This window comes from Formica exsecta, unplaced genomic scaffold (genome assembly GCF_003651465.1).
Source record: "Formica exsecta isolate Colony F162 unplaced genomic scaffold, ASM365146v1 scaffold26, whole genome shotgun sequence".
NCBI lineage: Eukaryota > Metazoa > Arthropoda > Insecta > Hymenoptera > Formicidae > Formica > Formica exsecta.
In genome coordinates, this window is record NW_021849866.1 from 2,519,686 (window position 1) to 2,540,277 (window position 20,592).

Consider the following 20,592-nt stretch of genomic DNA (forward strand, 5'->3'; position numbering starts at 1 on the left):
ATTATTATATTTTTTTTTATTTTATCTATAGATAAAATAAAAAAGTCGTTAATGGAATAAAAATAAAAATTTGTAAAATGTGTAGCGTAATGGTTAACATAATTGATTGATAATACATGATTAAACATATGATTATAAACATTATTGGACACTTTGATATATATATGTATGTAACATATTAATATAACATAAAAATATATACCATAAAATTGAGAAAAATAAACGATGTTCTATTTATCTCGATTCAAAATTCTTCCAAAATACACAAAATTATGATTGATTGTGATATTAAAAATTGATTACAGTTTTAAAATTAAAGATTTTTACATTACAATACAAATGAAGAGACAGTATGCTCATAAACAGAAATGCTAAATTGCGAAAGAGTTGAAACTTTATCAGGTGCTGATGAAATACTCTATGCCAAGATACGTGCCCCAGGTACTCGATATCTCGAGAATATGAGAGAGTACGGCACAACGCGCTCCGCCGGGAAATTTCGTATCGTCGGGTTGCCCACTGACGCGGGTCCGACATCTCGTGTAATTCGCAAGGCCATATATTTCACGGGCGGCGGGTCCGCTCTTACGTAGAGCATGGCGCAGCGCGGCACTTAGACCCCTCGACGATTTCAATAAATTATCAAAACAACGTCTCGGGGCCCGCGTTCTCGCATTAGCGTGAGAAGGGATAAACGCGACGGACGAGCTTAAAGCGGCAATTTGCCGGTCCTCGCACCATCTGTCAAAAGATACGACGTGTATTATCGAGCTTGGGGCCATTATACTCGAGAGAAGGAGAAACAGAGAGATCGAGGAGAAGAAGGTGAAGGAGAGAGCCGCTGGTCAAATTCAGATCGCGGCTCGTCACCCTTGATCGACGAGAGATTCCCTCTCTAATTGCTTAAAAATTACACGCCACTTTGGCCCCGATCCACCACTCGGTTTATGTTGTTGACGTTTCCGCTGTCTCGCATGATTTTCAACTTAGCTCGCGAGTACTGGATTTTTGATCTCGGCGAAGATCTCATCGATCCACAGCTGTTACCCGTTCGATTCTAATCTTGAATCGAAACCGATATAACTTCGCTGAATTCAATTTTCATTACAGAAAAAATATATAATAACTAGATATTTTATTATTCTTCTCTTCTTTTATTACTTTTGCATATTTTTTCGTTTTACCGATTATTAAATACAGTAATGATCAATAATACATCGGATACGATTTCCATTTTCTCACGATGAGAAAACAGGGTAGATGAGCAAACAGATTTGCAAAGTATCAGACAAATAGTATGCTAAGAACTAAAAAGTTCTAAGCACAGTTGAGTACGACTTTGTTACGGATATCTTAGTCTTACAAATACCAATTCAAGTTTGTGTAATCCAGTGTATAAAATGGAAATAAAATCTCAATTGTATTTGACTTGCTAAAAAACTCATAACGGATAAGAATATCTATTTATATAAAGATTTAAACAATATAATGCAATTAGGTGAATATACCTTAATTTTAAATAATCAAGAGAACACAAAATTATGTAATAAATACAAAATATAAATTATTTCACATATTAATTAAAACAGAATAATATACTTTTAAGAACTTTACACAATTCTTCCGGTGTAGAAAAAAATAGTTTGTTGCAATAAAACGTATAATATATCAAATATATTCTCAGCAGCTTATATTACGTGTGACCAAAATTCTCAGATTTACTAATTTACCGAGATAAATTTTGGCAGATCATTTTCGAATCATAAATCTTGTGCGAGTTGTGCCGAGCTGTTGAAGGTTGAGATATTACTCTGGCTTTACCTGCGGTTTCTCTCTAATTGCGCAAAATTACACGCCGGCTCGATCTTAATTATCCTCTTATTAAACCTCCGATCGTTATTATCTTTGTATGCGCTCAATCGCGGGAAATTTTCAGCGTACTCAATAAAATAAGTTCGCTTTTCGCTAGCTATCATCAGATCGATCGCGTTATAACATCGATTAGTAGAGGCAACTATCTTTTCCGTCCTTAATTAATGACTTTATCTGTAAAATCTAGAAACCTAAAATAAGAATAAGATTTTTAAATTCGTTATTAAAAATTCTATTAAATAAGAAGTTCTATAGTTCTACTTATATCTCGATTATAAATTAAGCATTATTGCTAATTTCAGACTTGCTTGAATATAGATTGAATCACTAAGCAAGTCATCCTAAATTAATAAATCTTAAAATATCGTAATCAGATTTACCTCAATCGAACTTATAGATATTTATTTTCTTAATAATGTATTTTCTTGATAAAACATTGTTGTTGCAAACTGTAGAACTTAAAGTTCTACGAAGAACTATTATAGATTTGATATTTTGTAGAATTAATTAATTCCGATAAATTTTTACGCGAATAAGGAAATAGTGTGTCTTATATCTGACTGTATCAATGTATCACGTGTAGATTCGTGTGTTTGTAAAATCGATAAAATACCAGGGCAAACGGTGTGAATGTGCTGAAGATCGTGTTCGTTCGATCTCTGTCTAACATTTGCGAATCACGTGAAAAGCCAAATCGTGGAACTGCTCGGGATATATCTTCATCCTGAGCCACGGATAGAGGTCAAACTTGAATTCGCCTGTATTCAAGGGACGTAATTCAAATGTCCATGAGGCCTTCATCTACATCCTCAGCACCCTTTCAGAGCCCGAGCTGTATGTGCAACCTCGGCATGTCGAGGATCTACATACACAGACATATACATATATAAAGATCACACACACACACACACACACACACACACACACACACACACACACACACACATACACGTTCCTATATGTACTTTTGAAATAAATGCGTACGTCCTTTACGTTGTGATACGTGGACTGTAGCGATCGATGCAGCCGTCAGTTTTTTAACAACTGCCATGCTGTTAAAATCGCAGAAATTGTGAGCATTATGCCGACGCAGTTACTCGCGTTTCTGGATTTGATTGGCAATTAATTTTTCCGAGATAGAAAATGAGTATGTGCGTTTTTCATTTTATGAATGTGTCTGGCGTAATTTTACTTTTTAATATCTTCACTAATATTATTTTTGTTAGTAGTATTTTTATGGCGGAATATATAAAGAAAAGAGAACGATTATTTCATTTAACTCTTCCACAATAACGTTCTTAATTTAAAATCTAAAAGAAAATTATAAAACACACTATCTTAATTTATCTTATAGAATTCGCCGATTTTTTGACTAAAAGAAAAATTCTCGAAATATATTCAAAATTTACCAGAATAATGACAATTCTGCAATTGTCTCAGCAATTATATAGCTTTTATTCTTTAAATAATACATCTTATCGTCTCTTTAAAATAAAAAAAAAAAAAATCTCGATTATATAATTGAAGGATAAAATGATCGTTATGTGGCATTCGCATCATTATCGCGAGAACCTCGATTGACTTTGTATTGAGAAGTCCCTTAGCACATCTATGCCATGAGATGTACACGCGAGATGTGCCCGCCTCTGGGCAGATCGCGTACCGGCTGCGGAACGGAACGGCATACGATCCATGGTCGTTTTACGGGAATTAATGAGCGGGCCTTTGCGGGCCGATATAATGGTCTCTTTCGGTAAGCCCGCCCGTCCGTCGGGATGCGCGGGATCTAAACAAGGACAAAGAGCCGCGGGTGGTAGAACGCCGCTCGACGGGAGGCATCTCGACCGCCCGGAGCCCGCAGTCTCTCTCTCTCTCTCTCTCTCTCTCTCTTGCAGATAGAAATATATCTATACGTATATATGTATGTGTATATATGTATCCGACCTCATCAAGGTTCGTTCCTCGGCTCGTCTTTCGGTCAGCCATCGAAGGGTCGCACAGCCGCCAGACTCGGTCGATCGATCGATCTCGTAATTAAGATCGCGACCTACAAAAAGCTTCTAATTGTGCTCCTTCGTGCACTAAGGGAGATTTCCATTCTACCGTGGGACGAGAAGCGGAAAAGCAAACGAAGAGAGGAATGGCGTGAATAGATACTGTCAGTTTGCGCGTCTCTTCCAGTGTTATTCGATTCTCATCGCGTACAATGCCAACATCATCGTTCAGAATGTTTAGTGTATCTATATTTTTAATCTTCTTTTATTCGCGAAAAAATTATTTTCATTACTTGTTTCAATGACAGAATTATAAAATAATTCTAGAATATTTATTAACCATACGAAGGCTAAATATAACGAGCTTCTTTCTAATTTTTCAATCAATAAATATGTAAAAAATGTACAACAAACTTTTGAAGTAATATGAAAAACACGAATACATATATATAAATTTAATAGAGTTTAAGATTTTAATGGATCCTACGGTACACTTTGAATTAATAGATGTTATTTTATAGAACAAACGAGGTGCGGTCACATGAGTTAAGGAATTACGGGATACATTTCTATATCGATATGTCGCTCAACAATTTTCCAAGTCCCATAAAGCGGTCGCATAAAATTACCGCAGCGGTTCGAAGGATTAATTAATTACAGCGATTCTAATCTCTGTCCAGCCGCACCATGGCGGAAGTCGGCTTCAGAATTACTCGGCGCCATATTGCAGGAATTCATACGGAACTTGAGCAAGGGGCGATACAGAGTTGTGGCAAAATTAACAGTTACCCCAGACTTAAAACGCTCCGCTGCTTTTCTATCGACGTTGCTTTCGGCCAATGTATGCGTATTACATTGCTACACTACTCGTGTGTGTGTATATATACACGTTGCGCAAAACACCCGTGTCCCTTCCCATTTCGTTCAATTATTCCAATGGCTTTCAAGGCTTCTCGCGAAACACACGTCGCTCGTAACCGAGATGGAATTTTATGGGCTACGTATAGATACATGTGCGAGTCGCAAACGTATGAGTGGACCTTTGTACGCGAGTGCACCCCGCGTGTATGTACATGTGTGTAGATAACGTGGCCGCGTAATACAATCCGGCGCCGATGTGAGTCTCGAGAGGCATTAAAAACTATAAAGGAGTATAATTCTGTCCCGGGCCGCAGATGTATTTCCATTGATACTAATGTACACAAGTCACCACGTGTCTTCCCGCCAGAAAACAAATTGAGAGATAGATATAGATATACATGAGACATTCGAGACTTATTACATTCTTTATTGGGGACATTATCTATCGGGATCTTTTTTAAAAGTGCATTATTTAATAAACATCGCATTATTAATTACTTATACTGATTTCTGTGCCGTGTAAAAAAAAAAAAAAAAATTCTGGGAAAATATTCTGCGCGCTAACTTACATTATTGTACGATAATAGGAAATACATGTTTTATTATTCATTGCATGTTACGAATCTAAAGATCATATTCAGTACGGTTATTGCTCTCGGTATGAATACGATAATGATCGGTTGGGTATAGCCAACATGACTAATGTTTTTATATCTCTCGTGTGCAACATGCACTTATCGATTTCAACGCGCAACAGCGTTGCACTGTGTACTCGCTCCGGATAACATTACACGATTTCCTACTAATGTTCACAGTTGCGTGGCTTGGGATGAAAAAAAATAGATCAATGGAGTTATTACAACGTATCGTTTTTGCGCCTCTGCAGATCACTGTAAATCCGCGATATTAAAGAAGCGATCAATCTTCCCTCTTTTCAACTATCGTCGGTAAATTCGTAATATCTTCAAAATATATCAAAAGAAAGATGTAAAAATATGATAATTTTAAAGTTTACTAATGCAAATATATATATGAAAAAATCATATAAATTATTGTAAACTTTATTATAAACTCGTGCCGAATTAAAGAGATTTACTAACAATAAGATCACGTTTAACAGTCTAAATAAATAATTAAATTTTATTTCTTAATTAATTTTGGTTAGACTCCACTTTTATACAAGATTTAATTATTTCAGAAAGATAAATAATTATCTTAAAAATGTATTTAATGCCTCTAATTAAAAAATCTCTAATAATGTGATGCGTACTAAAATTATCGCTGAAGAAAAATCAGTTGCAAATTCATTAAAGAATACATTTTTACTTCCTTTTTTTGCACGTTTCCTGTTAAAGTTTGTATAATATAGTTATGCAATGTAATGCAAAATAAAAGGCTTGAATAAAATGAACAGTTGAAGGTTATTGGCTTTGTGCGGAGGTACGCCTTTTAATGAGCAACACGGTAGCGTAACACGCTACAGAGAAAAATAAACGGTAGCTGCACTAATTGTTACTTATTGCTGGATGGGGCAGTTACCTAAGATAAAGATGCAATGATAAGATACGCGGGCATGGCCCTTCTTGCAAATGCCGCGAATTAGTCGCGAACGCCACTTTAATGGCCTTTGGTATCTTAACGGATACATTGTTGTATCCATACAGCTCAACATTTTATATTTAAATTATCTCGCGGTTTGAATCTCTTACATTCCATTAAATGTGTGATAATTAACGAAAATAATATTAGAAAATGTACGTGTTCTAATACGGTATTAATAGCATACAAATAATCAAAATTAGATATATGTATTATATCTTCTAGTAATGTTTGTGTATGAATGTATTTTTAAAATTAGAAATAAATTTAAAATAACTTTGTAATAATTTAAAATAACTCGTAGAAAATACATTTCCTCTTCTGAGATTTATTATACAAATATTATCAATATTATTTTATATTCAGCAAGAGTGCGCAATATGATATATGTACATTGCAGAATGCGTCTAAATAAACTGCAAAATATATCGATTGTACTTGAAAGGATTATGAAAAAGCGCAACTATACATTTGTTGAGAATATCGAATATATCGAGCGTACTTGTAAACATTTTCACATGCTTAGAGAAGAGAGCGATTTTTTTAAGGAAAAGATATAAGGATCTTTTCACTTTACTTTTTCGCTGGAGCCAATTTCGGTTAACGCCGACCGCAGTTAATTCCATTTGCCTGTCTATGCTAGAACTACGATCTCGAAAGAAAGAATTAGAGTTAGTTTAATCGAAGCAACAACTGACCTCAAATAATTCTACTTAAAGTTGAGTGCTCATTCGAGGGTTTTTCTTGACACAGTAAAGATCTGAAAGGAAGGATAAACAAAACAAAAAAAATTTCAACAAAATAAAACACTAAGTAGGAGAAGCATTATTGAGTTTGAATGGTTTCTAACTAATGATTTCTACTAATTTTGTAAAGACAACAGAGCCAGTCGCCAATTCTAAATTTACAAAATTTTGCTGTTTTTGCATATACTGAAGAATAATCTAACTTTTCTGTAATAAAATATTATTAAAAAAGTTTCTTTTCATTAATAATTCATACACAAAATAATTTTATACATCCTAAAAAATTTTAGTATTCTAATAATTCAAATTCTATACATAGAAACTCATGGACGCATGTAAAATTTAAATTATTAGAATATCTCATCCTTTACATTACAAATTCACTTGTGCTGTTTAAATTTAATATGCTCAAGTTTTTCTGCTTTAAAACATCACAGAAACACACACACATTAAATAGGAGAAATTTCTAAAATTACAACAGTGTATGATTATAAAATAATATTTTAATAATTGTGCGAATAGAGAGAGAGAGAGAGAGAGAGAGAGAGAGAGAGAAATATAATAAAATCATGTATTTTATGATACACACACAAGATCAAAATGTTAAAAATGTTTAATCGCAATTAAAATACAGATGTATCTTTTCCTCAAAAAATTTACTCATAATAAAATCGAGTCCTGATTTTAAAAATATTTTTTGCTTAGTTATCTGTTGCCGAAGAAATGCTTGGTATTGCCTTTTATGCTCGCCTCTCGATGGATAATTTATGTTGGATGAGGCATCATAGAGAGAATGGCTTGTCGCGGAGCTGGAAAATTAATTTCATTCGCGGATTGTGTGTCACGCACACACCGCAGTACAGTTCGTCCCTTTCAAGTCTTGTCCATCCTACTGCGCTGAGAGAGAGAGAGTAATATAATAAAATCATGTATTTTCGCATATATGTATTTCAAATATTGTGTATGGGAAAGATCTCTAAGTGCAGCAAAATGTACTTAAAAATTTACACGGTTAACTCGCCCGCGGCGGATTAATATTCCACGCTCGTCGTTTCTCATTAGCAGTAACTCGCGGCGAACGAGTGACACGGGGCGATAACGATTTGACGAGCGTGTACGATTAATAGAATATTTGATCGTGCGTGCATATATATACAGCGCGAGATAGAGCCGCCGGATTTACTGCCGTTTGTTAGGGACACCCGTTAAGGGAGGGAGATTAATGCGTACAATTGTAGGCGGGTGCGCGTTAATTGATACTGGCCTAATCGCCATCAGATGCAGCTACCACGGGACTATAATAATATAGGAACAGTTCGATAATGCTTCGGTTCACCCCTCCCTCCCGATTCGACCTTCCCTTCCCCGTCTCTTCTACCTGCCAAAAGGTAGCGAAACTCGATGTTCGTTCAATTATTCGTTCATCAGCGGATTAGCAGCTCACCGTGAATGCTGTTGCACGATTAAGCTGGGCTTATTGAAGCTTTTACGCGTTCAGAAGCGGCATAAATATTGAAAGTGCTCAAACAAACACAGCGGGCCGTAACGCGGCGGCGACGCTTGGACGAACATTTTCGCAAATTACAGGCCCCAACGTGTTGATTTTATTCCATTCGGCCGCCGTGTGATTTTAGCGCGTTTTACTCTCGATCGCGGTATAACGCGAAATGTTGTCGCGTGCAAAAATTGCACGTGGTAGAAGGAGCGAGATTTCTCGCTTAGCATGTGATATATAGCAGATTTTATTGTCAATCTTTCTAATTTTATTCTCATTGTTCTTATTAGTCTGACAATCGTGTAAAGAACAATAATAAACATAAGGATCAATCCTTCCAGTCATCACAAAATTTTCTAAAAATTTTTCAGGCATGATTTTATTCCATTCGGCCGCCGTGTGATTTTAGCGCGTTTTACTCTCGATCGCGGTGTAACGCGAAATGTTGTCGCCTGCTAAAAATTGCACGTGGTAGAAGGAGCGAGATTTCTCGCTTAGCATGTGATATATAGCAGATTTTATTGTCAATCTTTCTAATTTTATTCTCATTGTTCTTATTAGTCTGACAATCGTGTAAAGAACAATAATAAACATAAGGATCAATCCTTCCAGTCATCACAAAATTTTCTAAAAATTTTTCAGGCATTCATATAAAAGCAACTAATAAAAGTGTCATTTTTTTTCTTTTTAATCAGATAGATGATTTCTTTTAATAAATTGTATCGTATTTGTTTTTATTCGCGAATCGCAGACAATGTCTCGAGCTCGCTCTTCAGAGACGACAAATTGTTTGAAGTTTTATTGACGTGACGAGTCTGAGCGCGGAGATAATAGTCAGGTTGCATTAATAAAGGAGAGCTAATGAGAGTTCCTCTTGGTCGGTTAACGTGGCCGCCTGTCGCGGTTAAGTTCTTGCTTTAAAGGCGTTTATTGTTAAGCGGTGACTGGCAAGAATCAAGGAGAAAGCCAGCGGGTGATCGACACCATTATATATCCGTGACCGAAAAAGCCGCGCGTATATTTGACCGCTCTCATCGGCTATAAGTATCGGTATTGGTAGTATGATCATAATCGTGTTTCGATCAGTACATCCGATCGTTGTCGAATGCTCGATCTTTCGTCACCGCGGCCAAGGTTGCGCGATACAAGAGAGATAGAGTTAAATCCATTAGATAATGCACTTTGAACAATTTAATACTAAATCTCTTGTGTTTCACAATTATGTTTTTTGCTTCTATTTTTAATCAAGCTGCATGTTGTCCGATACTTGTCGCATTAGTTTTTATGAATTTCCATATATCGATATCATTATTTATGTAAATAATATATTATGTAAATTGTAAATGATGATATTTAAAATTGAAAACATGGTCACTGCGTTTTTAGAAAAATAACTCGTTATTACAATTTCATGCGTTATTGTGTAAATATATGTATTGTTTACGCGTTAGATTAGCTACCGTCCATAAAAGAAAATTTTTCATAATAGTTCGTATTGCGGATATTATAAAATGATACATCGCTGAAATGAAAATATTTCGTTTTAGATGGATACATGTATGACGATTGTTAGCCGAGCAAAATTTATATTGTTATATAACGGATACAGGCGTTTATTTTTTAACAAGATGTTGAGCGAAATAAATATTATAAGAACCCTATGACGGATTCCGTGCAACTTAAATGAATATAAATTGATTTTTTATCAAGTTGCTATGTATGCCTTTTAAAAAATAAAATATGAAGATGTGGAGTGAGTAACGCGCAGATGGTGGATGAAAAAGTTTTTTAATGAGAAGACCATGTTGCGCGAGCAGTCATTCAATTATAAAAGAATTAAAAATTGAAAACAGGAGAGAATCGCTCTTATTACTTTCTTATCGCGAAAATAAGTACGATCGAGTTTTTAACTTCGTTCAACTATCGACTGATACATCAAGCTTATTCATAATCCGCGCGCTTCACATACTGTACAATTTCTTATAATGTATTAAAGATATAAGAGATAATTAAAAAAACACAATGTTTTAAAAACATATATAAAATTTATATAAATTGCTCTTAGAAATTTTTCTAAATAAGTTTGCTTCAATTTTTTACAGATTCCGAAGATTTAAGATTTATAAGTGCATTATCTTATGGTTAGTAAGAGAGAGAGACTTTTAACAATGACAATCTATAGTATGGCATATTATGTGACGAGTTATCTATTAATAACAAGACAACCAATGGTACTAAGGCAGATATTACGTCTATGCTAGATATTCATTTCAATTACAGATCGGAATTACTGCGTCCACTGCTGTCCGTAATCTGACATGTTCCTTTCATGCCCCTCATGTGTCTCTCCTTTCAGTTCACTCGCCCTTTGACGTCGCAATCGCTCCTGTCATTCACGTCGACTATTCTGAACGCCAAAGTATCACTGACTACTATCAAATGCCCGTAATCATAATACCAAGCTGATTATATGTATGATGGATGCGAAAGGAACGTGAAAATAAAAGCGCTTTGGAAATATATGCTCTAAAGCGATAAAAGTTGATATTTGCGTACTTTCTCAATGCAGAAATGCTCTATTGAAAAATATCGCGAAAAAATATTGCAAATATCAAATTTATCAGATATGTGTCATGTTGGTAAAAAGTATTAAAATTAATGAGATTAAAGTAATAAATGAATTATATATATAAAAGAACAACATTAAATTATATTAAAGTACATAAATTATAATAGACATTTTTTACTAAATATTTTCATCAAATAAATATTTTTATTTCAATCAATTTTTCTAAAAGTAAAAATATAACTTATACGTTTTCTTTAAAATTTTTGTACTAGGTATTAAAGAGCTATAGAATAATATATTATGAAAACTATTGATTTTATCCTGTATAAACATATATATATCTAATTACTTCTTTAATTTATATTTAACTTTAATTATTTAATTTTTAAAATTTTGATTAAAATTTATTCACAGAGATTCTATCATTTCTTCTATAACATTTTAATCATGTTATGATAATTCAAAAGCGTTTAGAAATCGCCGAAGAAGAAATAACTTGAAAGCGAACAGATTGCTTAATACCGATTAAAACAGAATCGATGTTGAGGACCGTGCTCGATGACACTCGTATGTCCGAGATAATCAATGTGAGTGATACGAGCGAGACAGGTATAGTAATACTAGGATATCAAAGGACGAGGATATATCGAGAGCTCGATGGTAACAAGGGGAACCATGAGATTATGTTAAATGCATTATTGAATGATCCTTCATAATATCGATTATATTAATGAATACGCAAGTGTGCAAAGCGCAGTAATGAAATTCCAGTAAGTCGATCCGTGATTCAACTTGCGATTGAAATCGGAAACTTATAGGATAATATATATATAGGATATGATATATAGGATAATATATAGAATTACTCTACAAATCGTGATTTTCGTAATAAACTATAAATGATTAAAAATATTATGCACTAAATTCATATTCAATAAGGCATATTTTAAGAAAGAGAGAAATAATATAATTGATCGTGATTTTCGTAATAAACTATAAATGATTAAAAATATTATGCACTAAATTCATATTCAATAAGGCATATTTTAAGAAAGAGAGAAATAATATAATTGATCGTGATTTTCGTAATAAACTATAAATGATTAAAAATTCTATGCACTAAATTCATATTCAATAAGGCATATTTTAAGAAAGAGAGAAATAATATAATTATATCTTACAACTTCAATATGACATGCTTCGAATTAGAAAAGGAAAAAAATTGATAAAATAATAATTAAATTACACAAACTAATAATAAGTCAAGTTGTATTTATAAGCATAAACATAAATTTAAAAAAATTAGTATATGTATATGTATGTATATAACAGAATATGTTTATTATTGAATTAAATTTTGACTTTAAATTTTTTTGTTTTGATCAAGATGATTATACGTTCAAAAAATTTAAAAAAGATATAGTAAAAATCTTATATTTGTATTAATATTGATATATAACAAAAATCTCTCACACAATCATAACTTTCTTCACTCGAGTCTGTCGAACCAAAATATCTGCTGAGCAAATGCTATCAAATCTTTAGTTCGATTCTCCAAATCAATTAATCCGCAACCTATCTTGTATCAAGACGCGTCTATAACATCTGTTACATCCAGCGTGATCGAGAAATCAGCGGCTTCATAGCGTGCATATAAAGTCGGAAAATCGATCGTATAGCGCGACTACAGCGAAATCGGATACAGTGATCGATAATGCATCTCGACTATCGAGAATCGATGACGGAGGCGCGAGGTCGAGGATACATAGAGAAACACAACGTGGGTAAAGGACGAGAGTCTTGGTGACAGTGTGCCGACAGAGTGGAGAGGTGAGATTACAAGGTAATAGCGCGACATGCAATCACGACCGGGGACATACGTGGAGAACGACATCGTGCTATGCAGCCGGTTCTCCTTCATTCGGCGAGGCCCTTTCCCGATAATAATTAGACGCTGCCGAGCCTCCGGCGTCCCTTGTCTTCCCGGCTCGTGGACGATCTTACAACATTCGGGGCCCGACATAACAATTAAGGCAACTGTCTGTGCGAGCGCTGACAGCACTGAACGCAATAACCCGGACGATACTTTGCAACTTTGTGTCTTAACATAAGTTATAATTATGTTCTTTTCTTTAAAGAGGTACTGGACGGATCAGTTATGTCAAAAGTAAATAAATCTAACACTTTTGAGATTCATGATTTTGACATTGCGCAAATCGCGCGCTTTTAACCTTTTAAAATATAAAAATTAATTTGTGAGTTGAAATAAAGATTCGCCCTGTAGAATTAAAATTTTTATTTCCATGAATTTTTATATCGTACAGTTAAAATCATGTTACAGTCACTGTAAAAAAATTAGTTCGATATAAAAGATAATATATATAATTTTGAGATTGAATTATATTCTCTATAGGACAAAATTTTACTTCAACTCATAAATTAATTATTAATTTTATATTTTAAAAGCTCGCTAAAAGCGGGCGCTTTGCGCAATGTCAAATTCATGAATCTCGAATTGTATTAGATTGATTAACTTTTAACGTAGCTGATCCATCCAGTTCCTCCTTATATTACGTCATATTGAACGTATATGAACGTGTTTTTAGAAAATATCATACGTAGAAATTTCGCATGCACAGAAATAACTGTTATTAATATTTTTATTTGTGTAGCTAAAAACTTCTATTTCTTTCTTTTATTAGTAAATTATACTGTACTAGAATTTATAATTTCTCTTTCTTATAAATTTAATTCGAATAAATATTTTTCACGCGAAGACAAACATTAGGATATAGTATGAAATAGAAAAATGTATGAGGAAAGAAAAATTTAAACGTAAAATATGCGCAATTATGTGTTATAAATAACAAATATTTAATCGCATATGTATTCGACAAAAACAATATTCAAATAATATAAAGAAGCTAACACAATGAATAAATTTTACTTCTTTTACGCGAGTAAAATATGCTGCGAATAAAAAGAATAAGAAGCTAACAAATCATTTGATTACGGACGGAGGATAAACTCGCAATCTGACACAAGTGCAATGGAGAAAAAGAGAGTAATGTATGAAGGAGGAAAGAAGGAGGCGAAAGAGCAGACAATCAAACGGATTTCAGGGGCTCGTCATCCCTAAATCCACCCGGCGAACGAAAGGCAGAGCGACGTCGTGCGATTGCGTTCGCAGTGGAAGATCCATTTGGATGGGCCAAATTTATCGTTTCGACGGATGAAGCTTTACCGGGAAGGAAAAAGGAGGGAGAGGAAATCTCCACATGAAATCGGCTATTTCCAGGTCGAATCGCGCGATAGGTCGCGCGTACGGCGACGTGTGAACGAAGTAAGATTTTTCGTGAAAACACATATACCATTTCTCGAGTGAAATTTTCTGATGGTTCGTAAAAGTTAAATGAAAATGGAACGTAAAACAATTAGGACGAGTATATAAATGTAACTTTCTTACGATTTTGAAATGATATTCTAGTAATAAAATATAAAGAGTATCTTAATTAATTATTATTAATTACTATTATTATAATATATCTATAGTACATATGTACGATAAAATTTAAGTTCACTGTGACAATTTACTGTAAAATAAATTTGAGCTGCACATGTAAAAAAGCTAACTTTTTATAATATTGTCTTTAAATAATAATATTTTAATATTAATATTTGTGCGCTGTTCTTTTTTCTCTTTATGTACAATTTTAATATGGATATTTATATTTCTTACCCGATCAAATATTAGTTTTAAGATTGTCTTCAGACGAAAATATTCCAACATACTAAGTAAAATAAAAATTCGAATTTATCTTTTATGATATTATAATTAAACGTTCATGTTAAATGTACTTAGCAATTCTTTTGTAAAATCAAATAAAATCACATGGCGAAGAAAAGCCCAACTGTAAATGAAAAATATCAAATTTAATAAACATAAAGCTTTAATACACGCAAGTTAAAGAACCCGGATCAGATTAGAATGACAAATAGTCGTTCGCCATGCAACGCTGACGCTTCGATAACGCCGTGTGTTACTCTTGCATAGATATAAAAGTATGAAAAAAATCACACAAGTGTGATTTAATATTATAAAAAAATAACATGCTGTAAACTCAGGAGATAATAAGTTTGAAATAAAAAATTAAATAGTAGTAAAAAAATTTATACATGATTAATAAAATCTAATACTTTTTTTCATTTAATATAGAATAAATTTTCATTAAAAAATGCTAAGATGTTCAACGTTAAAAATTAAGAATTTTATATTCATTAAAGAATATTTTGTCGCTGATTAGCATATTCCTCCAGATACCTTGTGTATATTCATTGCGTATTATAAAAATGGTCGCGAAGGACGAGAACCCAGTTCTTAAAAAGTAATTAAGTTGGTTGTGCTCAATATACGAATAATTACAGCCCATCACGGTGGAATTTCGCGCATCGAATCTCGCTTCGTTAATAGCCGCTTCGTTTGGTGGACCTGCGCTCAGATTAATACAAGTTGCAATAAATGGCGCTAAAAAACGACGGAATTATTAAATCACGCGCGGGAAACGTTCATCGGGAAACGTTCATCGGGAACGATGATGATCTATTAATCGCCAATAAAAAAAGAAGGGCAACGGAAGGGACACAAACGTGCTGTACGCTAAAACAAACTAATAACTGGCGACGTCTAGACCCAACGAGGGTGATCAAAGAGCGTTTAACGTCGTTTGCAGAAGGCGGAATCGTCGGCCGATAGCAGCTGGCCGTAGGCTGGTTTGTAGCCGCGATAAGCTTATAATTATCCCTAATAGCGCGTAATTTCGTCGTAGGAGAATATATTAACCACCGGTGCGCAGAGCTTGCTCTTAAGATGCGGTTTAAAAACAGTTAGAATATAATGGCATCCTCCTTCATAGTTGAAAAATAAATTCTTTTCTACAAATTACTTCAATTCTTACAAGTAATTTCTTTTACGCTCATTTCCAAAAGTGCATAACCATAAATATTCAAAGTATATTTATGTTAATTATAAATTACTTTAATTATACATGCACACACACTTACATTTTATATATTTTTATATATAGTATGCACATCTTATCTGTTTTCTTCAATTTCAAGGAAAACAACTTTATTATGCCCCTTTTGACGTTTCTTGACGCGAGTTCAAGACGAGCTTTCCATTCGACCGTAAGAAATCATCGGTGAGTTGGAGCCATCGGTTGCTCGCAAGGCGTGAACTCAGCAAATTTCCGATAAACCCAATAACGTACAAGCGCGCTCGCTCGCGCCATAACCGGTGTAGCCTTTGGCGATTTGATTGGACTTTAATAAAGCATTCTCTGTCAACGGCGAGCATTCCGTACTGAAAAGTGGGACGCGATCGACGTTATTGATTTCGCGAATACTACCACGGGTTGGAAAAACGGTGGGTGTTTTGGGTGCAGACGGCGGCGGCTGTGATTTACCATTCGAAAAGAGCGAGAGGGGGACGGAATATCGGGAAGTTCTATGTCTTGGAGATTGATCACCCCCTTTTCGGTCCCCTCCTCTCTCCTCTTTTTTTCTTGCGCTTACTCTAGACATTATATACTCTCTCTTCTCTCTTCTCTCTCTGTCTTTCTCTTTCTCTTTACCCTTTCTCCACCTTCATTACAATTCTGTGGATTTCCCGCTGGGCACGGATCGCCGCCAGCCATGGCCGCCGCCCTCGACGGTTTCGCGGCGATCTCGTGAATGCGAATTTGCGAGTTTCGCACGGACGCAAAACACTCCGCGAGCGACCGCATATGTGCGATACGTAACTTCAAAAGCTAGATTTACTAGCGAATTAGTATGTAGAAATTCTGATAATTTAGTTGAATGTCGACGGGGGAAAGTCCGGATGGGATTCCATATGGAATTTCGACTTGGCCGTATATAAATGCAGGACGATTCGTGCATTACAAATTGCGATTTCATGCGGTTTCCAGAAAATGTCTCAATAATAATTAACATGATCAATGCTGTATGTATAAAATTAATTTATGTAAAAAATAGGTGAATAATACGTATATTATTTATTCCTTTTGCTGCTAATTATGTTAATACCGATTTATATTTTGCTACCTTAAAAAATATTGAAGCAAAATAAGACAATTTCCATGCATAATAATTACGAGAAAATATAGAAATTTCGATAAAAACAAAAATAATATATCAAATAAAATAAAAATATCATAAATTACATACACACAATATTTGATTTTTATTTTTATTAATATCTGGAACTCTTGTCAAGGCAAAAAAATATTGTACCCTGGCTTTTTACAAGATCTCTTATGATCTTTTATGTCGCGTATTTTTCTTTAGAGTATTTTTTTCTCCAGTCTTTCTCATGATACGCATGACAACGAGGGAAGAAAGATCCCCATTCGGCATATATCCGCAATGAGTCCACCTACTTATTGGCCTCAGAAGAATCCCCCTCGCCCAGTTCATCGAACAAAGGGTTGAGAGGCCGCTTATTCAACGATGGCAGACGCAAACAACGTCCGATTTCGACGAGAATCTCAGATATGTCCGACCAACGTCGGGGTTAATTGCCATTTCCTTTCGTCCCGGGAACGCTCAACCCTTTTCCCGAGACAAAACCGAAGCGTGCGTTTACCCCAATTTATATGTCGGTCGTAAGTCGGCCTGAGCCACCCCCCTATCTCTCTCAATCGACTCCCTGGCCCTTTATTCGTGCGATCGACGTGTCTACGCCCATTCGATTAAAAGCGTATATACGCGATCGATTCCAATAATTAAATCTCATCATGTCGTATCATCATGCGTCAGCCGCATTTACGATATGACTTTGCACACCCGCGGGGCTTTTGGAGAAATAAATCGCGGCAAGAGATCGCGAGCGCGCACACAATGCTTCATCTCTTTCTCACTTACTCTCACAGCGATATGCTGCAATTTTTGCCGTCGATTGAACCCGAAGTGTTGCGGCATAACTAATTGCGCCAGAACAAAGACCAGTTTTTATCCCTGCGCGAAGCGCGTGATTGCCGTATTATTTCGGCACGAGACTATCCGATTGATGAACCCTCTGGTATAATAATTTTACTTTGAAGCTAATTTGCGTATTGAATGAATATTATGTATACGTTTGTCAAAAGAAAACACTATGTGACGAGAACCTTTTCCTTTTTGTGCATCCAAAAATGATTAATTTTTTTCTAAAAAAAAATTGAATACCGTAATTGAAATCGTATTATTTTACATGCACATGCGAGTATGCGATATATCGATAAACCGCAATCTTTTAAATAAAACTTTTCATGTCAATGAATTGGAAAAATTATTTTTTAATTGCGTTTAAATATCAGAATTATAACTGAATAGTGATAGAATAATTTACTCAAAACAAATAAATATAATATATATATATATAAATGAAGAAGCGTTACTAAAAAAAATTAACAGCAAATAACACTGGTTGTGGTACACAATAATGCAATTAAGCTATGCAAATTCACTGTTAATTGAGTCGAAAGTGTTGTAGTTTCAATCGTACAACTAATTGTGCCCAAGCAAAAACTAGTTTTTACTGTTTCGCTGAATGCGATTACGATATTAATTGCAGTCGTGATGCTAAATATCACTCAATTAAGCGGTATCCTCTCTCTCTCTCTCTTTCTCTTTCTAATATAACGATTAAAATGTTGTAGATCTAATTTACACAATAAGTATATATTTTCTTAAAAGAAAGGATGTGCATACTGTGAAAGATTTGCTGCTTCCCTAACACTTTTCTATTTGCCGGCATGTGTAAGAAATTAATACGCGAACTCACTATAAAAATAAAATTTAACAAATTAATATTTATTTTATAAATTTAATTAGTACAAATTGTGAGCAGCGTACAGCACAGTTAATTTAATGTTGAATTATTTTCATATTTATAAATGAATGAATATACATATATAATATGTGATATTTTTATAAACAAGGGTTTTTTCACGCCTACCGATTGAAATGAAATATTTAATTACATGACTGTTGATATATTCACGATATTGTATATAATTATGTATGCTATTGTGTAATAGAGCTATAGAAAAAATAAAATGATTTAGAACAAAAGTAAATATATGTATAAGAGAAATATTATCAAGAAAAATTGATATACGGTACAAACACTGATACAGAATAACGGAATTAACCTATGCAAATTAACACTACATACTATGTGCGCGGATACCTTATATTAAATTCCATTGAATTAAATCAACATGTGATGTCGACGCAGCAGTTAAATTAAAATGGTGATTCCAATGCTGATGGTAGAATTCATTTAGGTCAGCGCATGATTTTGCCCCAAAAGCGAGAGAGAGAGAGAGAGAGAGAAAGAGAGAGACAATTTTACTTTTTAAAAATTATCTTATTTTCTCTTTCGCGTACTACTTTTCTTACATCAAGAAGATACTTGCAATCTCGAAGCAGACAAGCGAAAATGTTGTGCAAAATAGCTATCTCGGCGAAATATTCACTCAAAATAATATTCTTCAACGCAACAAAATTTAAAGCTCGGAGAGAGTTAGCAAGATTCTCTGGCGTGTTCATGCTATGCGCATGAGAAAGAGAGAGAGAATATTATTTTTATTTTTAACATCTTTTATTCACATTCCCGATCGTGTACCTACTTCAGCCCTTCGGCGAACACAGGGATTTTCAGCGGTGGAATAAAATTGAGGAGCATTATCTACTCTACGCGTGCGAGCGCGACGAACCGCGCGCTCTCTTCTTCGGATTTTGAATTCTCCAATCATTCGCGAGTCTCAAAGTCGTCCGCAGAGTCTCGAAATGCGAGAACTTAACCGGATAGCACGGTTAAATCTGATGCAATCCCGCACGAAATCCCCGCCGATGAATTGCTCCGTACCGATGTAGGGATTATTGCTTTTCCCTTCCCCTACCCTATCTTCGCATCCGCGTCGCGCCTCGTCGTCTGCTGAAATATCGAACTTCGTCTTTGATCGTATACCCGGATGCCTTAGGGAAATTACTGACTGCAGCAAGAAAATCCGTTCCGTGATCGACGTCCAACAAATTCTAGTCCGATTGTGGAAAATTCCGAACACGTCGCCACCGTGCCGTCTCCGTTTGGATTTGCGTGTACGTAAGAAATTATTATCCTTTCACGGAAAGACAGTAGCGCGGAGCACTTTGATTCATCCTCTCGTCATAATCTTTTATATAAAGCAGATACATAGTCCATGACTTTTTTGAATATCGAAACTATTTATTAGAAAAATTTAATTTCTTATAAACTAGAGTTCTGCGTACGGTTATAGGAGACACAGACTTCGAAAAGTTATGAAGAAATATTTAATGAATTAGTTTAAAGACATTGGATATTCTTGACTATTCTCGATAATGAATTAAAAGTGGCTGCTAATTTATTCAGATAAAAATTAATTTAT

General features: G+C 34.6%; 1 protein-coding gene across 4 annotated transcripts in view; it reads right to left on the reverse strand.

Annotated features, from left to right (window-relative positions):
* Positions 1-20,592, reverse strand: part of LOC115236680 — a 136,599-nt gene that overhangs the window by 36,534 nt on the left and 79,473 nt on the right. The window contains exon 1 of one of the 4 annotated variants that reach the window (XM_029809283.1): positions 7,025-7,036. The exons of 2 other annotated variants lie outside the window; for them this stretch is intronic. The gene's annotated coding sequence lies outside the window, so the exon portion shown is untranslated. Of the gene's footprint in view, positions 1-7,024; positions 7,087-20,592 lie in introns of those variants that run through there. One more of the 4 variants, XM_029809277.1, reaches the window with a different exon arrangement.